Raw genomic sequence first — 7,586 nt, 5'->3', positions numbered from 1 at the left:
ATCTGTTTTATCTTCTTTAGATGTCATTAGATGATAGGAGGGCATGTTTTGTTGCATATTTTCAAAACTCACTTTGTAATAAATAATTTCACTCAGACGTAGAAATGCCAATACAAATATCCAAACTATAAATAACACAGAGCACGAAAATACGGAGAAGGGCAGAAGCGTGCGTAATTAAGCTGGTTTTTTCATGTCTTGAGCAGAAAAAAAACCAGTGCAATTGGGATGTAGTACGGATGGACGGACAAAGGGATGAACAACGGCGATGACTAACATTAGGTTGTCAGCGCAGTTGTCTGTTGCTTTCTAACGTCCTGTTCATCGCGCTTTTGTTCCAGCTGTATAGGGGGAAAGGGGCATTATGCGACTGGAGCGATGTCATATTTCTACCGTCTTCCTGGTATATTCCCACATGCTGCTAAAAACAAGCAGGAGGCTTTCTTCAAAGCTTCTTCTCGAGGACCCACTTTTATCTTCGAGCACCCATCCTGACACTAATTTCTTACAAAGTTCGACAAAAGAAAATTTCAGCGGGGTAGCTTCACTGCACACAACACAATTCCTAGCACATCAACCAAATATGAAAAACAAACAAGCACATCAATGTTCACTCGACTAATATCACACATGCTCTTGTACGGTAGTTGAGTGCATGGTCAAACCTGCAGAACGCTGAGCAAGATCTCGCCCCACGAAGCTGTCGGCGCTTCTTCGAGATGGCGAGAGCCGATTAGAGATGAAGGCACACTTTTAGTTTAAAAAGTTCGTGCATGGAAGGAAATACTGAAATATCACTTGTGCCACTCACACTTGGAGTCTTTGAAGTTCACAAAGCCAATTCCAGCACTGTTCAGATCGCGTCAGCCGGGGCTGAGGAACTCACCCTTACTGCAGCTGGCATCGAAGTCAAGACACCAGGGTCCATGCGGAATGAGATCTTTCGCAAGGCCGAAGGGTTTCGCAGGGCTAATGCGCTGTAGCCGTCAAGAACAAAAACGAAAGCGGAAATTTATAAGATAAACTGGGCTTTCTGATTCGCTCAGCCTTGCTTGGCTTTGACACCATTTGAGGTGGCTTCCTTCTTGTCCCCCTTCTTCCAAATGTACGTCTGGACGTAGAAATTGATGAACAGTACAAGACCGAGCAAGAGCTGGCCGATGCCAAATACGGCCAGCACCTTTGGATAGCCGCAGTCGTAGAATATCGGAATGGAAATGTGCACGAGAATAAATACGAACTGCGCAATCTGGAGGCCGGTCAGGTACTTCTTCCACCACAGGTACGGTCGCACCGCGGGTCCTAGGGCCGCCAAGAAGTAGTAGGTGTACATGATTACGTGCACAACCTGGTTTATGAGCAGTCCCAGTATCCCTTGGCCGTCGCAGCCGAAGTTTAGCCACACCCAGCCGCTCAGCACCACGAGGAAGTGATGGAGGACGTGCAGCACCGAGATCTGCGAGAACTTCTTGCGGGCCACGAAGAAGAACGTGTCGAGAAAGTCGGCGATGCGCACGTACAGGTACCACCAGCTCAGCGCCGCCAATTCCACGGACTGCTCGCTATTGTCCTTGCTGAGGCCCTGGCAGAAGAAACTGTAGCCTCCGCCCAGGTACGTTAGTCTGGCGTAGCGGTAAAAGAAGTAGGCGTTCGCCAGTGCTGTCGCCACGTTGTACACCAGGATGGCGCGCCGAAGCTTGTACGGTTCGCGGTGCTTCATCCATCGGGGTCCGCCGATCTTGGCCAGGTACACGTAGGCCACCAGGACAGGGAAGATGAGACGCCCCTCGGTCACTAGACCCCATCCGTCTATCCTGGGGTCGCGGAAGGACCACGCGTGTCTGTACAAGTCGCGTAGCGATGTTAATGCGGATGCCACCATATCGATTTGCGTATACGTGCAGCTTGTCGAGACGGCCCGTGTGATCTTCCAGGAAGTCCGGTGGTGACTGCGGTCGCCTGGGAGGTGGGCGAGGCCGGTGCTGTTGTCTCGCCGAGTCGTTTTCTCGTAACGAAACGCCTATGCGCAGTGTCTAGCTGCAAGGCGTCGTCGTGTGGTCCTTCACGTGCGAGCCCTATAGGTGTCCGATCGATGAGCCGCTGTCCCAGCAGGGAAACTCACTGCATTGTATGCACTTCCTCAGGGGCTGCTTTTATGTTGCGAATCTTCTATGGAGGACTCCATGAAGACGGCGCGAACAGAGAATGATGTGCCGTGATCGGCGTCCGTATCTTTATAGTGACGAGCGACCTTCCTTTTCATTTCTCAGTCCTTTTTATTATTGCTTTTTTTTTCTTTCACTCGCCTTGTTGGGGTGTTCAGTCTGTCATAGCTGACGCCTGTGTTAGGGTTTCTATGCACGCGAGTGAGGTGTTAGGCACAAATATAGTACAGTTGGCGAGAGTGAAAGGAACGCGATCGACAGACACGCTTTGGGCGGACCCGCGTGAGGAACATGCAGTAAAAACACGATGAGTTCGCGGTGGGAAAAATGAAGAGGCCGATGCGTGGAAGAAAGCAGGAAAGCAGCGTTTCTCCAAACGTTGGCACTTCGCTTTCCTGCAAGTCGCAGCTCTATTGTGAACGTCCTTCCCGAACGTGCGTCGTAATGATTTTCGCTGATTGTTATGCGAGTTGCAACGATAATTTGCTTCCTAATGTGCAGCACTACGTGCTTCCTCGAACAATATGAAGGGGAACGTCCTCTTATCGAAGCGTAGGCCGGCCTTTCTGAGGCACCTTATCCCTGTTTATAACCGTTATACCACATGTCCGGCCCAAAAGCACCCAATGAGACAACGTTCAACAGGAAAGGTACTTGCTACATATTTTACGTCAGGTCTGAATCCAGACTTTGCGAATAATCGTAATGCAAAAAAAAAGCGTTTTCGGCGGTGCTCTCTCTCATGTTACTCTCGGCGGGACAACCTTAATTTCGCTTTACATATTATGCGAAGCATATTACGAGGGCTCAACCCAGCTCCTCAGGCGCGGCGGTGTCGCCTTGAAACCACGTGACACCGTGACGTCACGACAGAGGAGAAGTGGCTTTGGCTCAACTCTTGCAAGATGGGCTGGGTGGGAATCGAACCAGGGTCTCCGGAGTGTGAGCCACGAGTACGATGCTTCAAAGCGGTACAAAAGCGCCTCTAGTGAATGCGGTGTTGCCTTAGAAACGAGCTGTTTCTAAGGCTCAGGCGTGCGTCGCTTGCTCAGGCGCACATTTTGTTGCCGCGCCGAACGCTGCGTTGCTCGACGCTCACCGCGTCCAATGCGAGGCGTCCAAGGCTAAGCAGAGTAACGCATGAGTTGTTTCTTCGTCTAGCCGAACCAAATATAGCCAAGCAACAGCAGTTCACCAAGCTAAACAGTGGTTCAACAACTAAAATAAAGGCTAGTATGCTTCGCATCCTGGGCTTAACCTTACCTAAGCCACAGCCATTTTTCTCTATGTAAGTGGAACATTATTTGCGGACAAGTTCCACTTTTTAATAGGAACTTATGTGGAACGCGGTAAGGAGTGTACATTCCACTCAAGGGATAGATGCTTCAGTTCTGATGAATCAGTTCTGCGGAAGTTCGCAAGGTGGAGGAAGTTTCGTGAAAGGAAAAAAAAAATGAAGAATGGCTTCGACACGAAGATCATTTCGACTTCGCCCTGCAAACTTCTAGCGCCCTGACCCTTGGTCCCGGGTTCGAAGCCGGGAGTGGGAAGAATTTTTCTTCAGCTACGGTGGTTTCTTTCTCGGAAACCCGTGTGGGGGGTTTCTCTTTGTAGCTTCCTGCTACAGTGCTAGGTGGATGCCAATCTTTCCCCTTTGATGCTTGTGCGTGTGTTTGCGGGTGCACGTGTGCTGTTCTCCGTAAAGGTCAGCGGCACCGCTCGAGATGCTTCTCACCGGCGCTCCTATATATCCTCGGCGTCGGTGAGTTCGAGGGAAACGCGATCGCTCGCGCATAATTACGAGCAAGTTTATCCCGTGTCGCAACGGTTGAGCTCCCAAGAGCGTTCGACGATCGGCGGCAGTGCCGTGCGATGGTAAGGCTCTTTTGCTCTTTGTCGTGGTTACGTTGTCGTGGTGAGGTGCTTGGCGTTGTCTCGGCCAGCCAGTGACACGGTTGGCTAATCGTTGGTTGTCGTGGGAAAAGAGCCGCGCATGCACGAGCTGCGTCCTTGTTCGTGTTTTCGATCTACTTCGCTAACGTTTTCACGTATCTCGGATGTTGTAACGTTACTAGTTGTTTTGCTGGCATAGGCGCTAGTTGAACAAAAACAAATATTTAACGAAGTATCCAGGGCTTAAGAGGAAGCTTTAGCTCGGGGCCAGCTGCAATGCCGCCTATTTAAGATATATGTAAAACGCAGAAATGATTTTATGAAACAACAGCTAGGTGGACCTGAATGGAATTCCTTGCATTTGAGAGAGAAAGTAAACTTCTGGTGACTGTAACAAGCAAAATATTGATTTAAGACTTTTAAAGAAAAATGTCCAAAAATTGTTGTTTAAGAAAAAAGAAAACGACAAGCACAAAGTTCACAAACCCATAACTCTGTCCGAAAAACAGATACTATAAGTTCTGTAAACTCTATAAGTTAGAGCATCTAAAACGGCCAAATTTTATCTAATAATTTACAGCTGATGTAAATCTGGTAAGTGTTCGCGAGGGTTTTGCAAAAGTCCTACTTGCATATTAATGACATATTTCAGATGGATTTTTATTACACCAATTTTGCTCGCATTAAATTGTATAATTAAGTACATAATTCAAAATTGTGATGTCGTTTCTCAATGCTGAGTTAGAGATGTAAACGTGATAGTATTGTTTCTTGAAATGTTGCGATTTTCGCTAATTCGTATAAAAACATTAACAATCTAAATCAAAATTTCACTTTCAAGTGTCACTACATTTTAACCATTTCCTTTAAATGCAACAAATCTAATCGAGTTAGATGCAGTGGGTGCCAAGAAAAACGATCGCTCCGTTCTCATGTATTTGGATGGGGGCTCCTGTGCAAGAACTTCCGTCAGGAAACTTTGCCTTGGGGGCCAACTCCGATTCTTCTTTTCAGATACGTATGAAACGCAGAAATGATCTTATAAGGCACCTGCTTAACCAATTTGAATGAAAGCGCCTGCAGTTAATAGAGAAAGCTGCATTCTAGCGACTGTAGAAATAAGAATATTGATTTAGGACTTCAGATATTTTACAAACATTGCCGAAAATCAGTAGCTGAAAGAAAAATTGAAGCGCGAAGTTTACAAATTGGTAATTCTGCACCGGAACCAGATATCGCGGTTCTGTAAACTAAATCTGTCTGAGCATTTGAAGTGTACAAATTTCATGCGTGAACTTATAGCTTACGTGAAACTTAGTGCAAATCTTGCAGATGTCCCACTCACTAATGATTGGTATATTTCAGGGCTCTGTTTATTGCATCAATTTTGTCTGCTTTAGATATAATAGGCATGCGTTGCAGAATTCCAATATAATTTGTTATTACTAAGTTACAGAGCTGAAAAGTTCATGCTTCAATGTTATATATTAAGTTTGGCATTGTTCAACAATTTCTTATCAAAAGACCGATTTTCTAAATAAAAATAAAGTTGTGCAGATTCCACGCACACATGCCGCTTCACCGTAGCGCACCAGCGTGATTCAGTGGGCAGCATATTTGAAACTTGTATTTTGAAACTAGCCGAGTTTCAACTAGTTCTTGTTAGCAACATAGAGAGGACCCTTCCTTCTATTAACGTACGCAATTACGGCAATTAATGGGCACTTAGTACTCCGTTATTGCAGCACTTTGGTCCTGACCAAAACACTGCTATAATGCAGCACTTGCAGCACTAAGTGCCGACTGTGCGCCGCACAGTCGCATGTTATTGGAAATAAGCGCCCTCTTGACGCCACTATCTGAAACTTTGTTGAAACTCGACATATATATTGAAATATACATATTTTTTGATCATGCTACCCATTAAGCTACGGCAGCGTATTGCGGGAAGTTCAACAGATTGCCGAAGGGGCAATGTCCAGAATTCCTGGGCATGCGTTCGAATCTATGTGAAGAGAAACTTTCTTGAAGCAATGAATAAAATGCTGTAAAACTGAAAGCGATGCACACGCCACCGAACATGACGAACGTGGCAGTCGTCTCAAAGGGCTACTTGGCGTTCACACGAAAGAATTCGCGGTTTTTTAGTGTATATCTTCAAGCCGCTAATGAACAGATAGAGAGAAAAAGAAAGGCTCATCGTGACCTAACGATTTGAGCATCAGATTGTTTTGCCTGAAGACTAAGGTATACGATCCCATCATCCGATACGTAATTATATTATTTTATGTGTTTGAGCAATCCACAAACTACTACGAAGAATGCATCATCAAGTAGCCCGCAAGCAAACATTTTAATGCGTTAGCATTATACATATAATATGTAGTGCATATAAAAGCTGGAATTTGGGCGGGTGTGTGAGAACGCATACTTGACTTGAGGCTCGAAAAACGGGGACAGAAGAAAGGAAGATCAGAGAGGACGAGCGCTACCTAGTTGATGGCGCTCGTCCTACACTCTTAGCACAGTGACGTTTAAGTTTACCTTTAGTTGCAGGTAACCTATAACATAAAGGTTACGAGGTTACTAAAGCAAGTTGATATTTGTGTTTTTGTTAATTTCAGTTGCGGCTAGAGGTTACATCTGTCGAAGTATATAGAACGTTAGGGCGCATTGCTGGGCTCGTTAGTGGGTGGAGCTTGGGGGAAAGTTGTAGCTCAACCGTGGAACGACAACGCGTTTCGTTCGCACTACGATTTTCCCGTTAGCGACTCCCAGCACATACACACATTCGCACGTGAATACCAGCGAGTGCCTTCATACGTCACACCTATATATATATTACTCGCACGTCGTAGGACATATAGGAGCCCTTGCTAATGCACGGTATTTCCTTCTGCTCTTTCACTGAATCGTACGTACGCTGCACTGTATCGTGTGCTGACGTAACGGCTGTGCGAGGTGTTCTTTCCCATCTATTGCGCTGGCGTTCCGTTTTGTCCAATTACGTATTTATTAGTGTGCTGGCTGCGAACGCTTTGTTTTCCTCAAAGCGTGGCAATGGTGGTGTCCTTAAACCATTGTGGTCGCACGAAGGACGTCGCCTGTCGCGCGGGGCATGCGTACTTATATACGTCTCGGAAGAATCACCGAGATCGTGGGCGGTGTCCTGGGGCGCGATCTTGGAGAAATCTCATAACGGTTCGGAAACGCTTGCTCTCGCCCGATTGGTCGAAATGGCGCCTTTTGTTGACGAGATGAGACTCTTACCAATCACGGGAGAGTGAGCCAACGGTTCGCTTGCCGAACTGTACGTTATAACATCGCGGCCCTGAACGCGCTGGCTGGACGCTCATGACTCCAGACTAACGATGGCAGCTGGCGTTAAGAAACAGGGGCGCTTTACCGTAAACCTATTCCAAACTTTTTTATTCCAATTCTGCAATCAGCCCTCCGCGATTGGTCAAAAGCTTTTTTTTTGGCTAACTCAACTTCGCCTGTCTGTCACGTGACGTCGTGAAAACCGTG

The 7,586-nt window shown here is 46.6% G+C and overlaps 1 pseudogene; it reads right to left on the bottom strand.

Annotated features, from left to right (window-relative positions):
• Positions 1 to 1,042: 1,042 nt before the first annotated feature.
• LOC135920708 (very long chain fatty acid elongase 4 pseudogene) lies at positions 1,043 to 1,882 on the bottom strand (annotated as a pseudogene).
• Between the last annotated feature and the right edge of the window lie 5,704 nt (positions 1,883 to 7,586).

Source organism: Dermacentor albipictus, chromosome 5, assembly GCF_038994185.2.
Source record: "Dermacentor albipictus isolate Rhodes 1998 colony chromosome 5, USDA_Dalb.pri_finalv2, whole genome shotgun sequence".
NCBI lineage: Eukaryota > Metazoa > Arthropoda > Arachnida > Ixodida > Ixodidae > Dermacentor > Dermacentor albipictus.
Note: the sequence above shows the minus strand (reverse complement) of the source record. Positions and strands in the feature narration are given on the sequence as shown.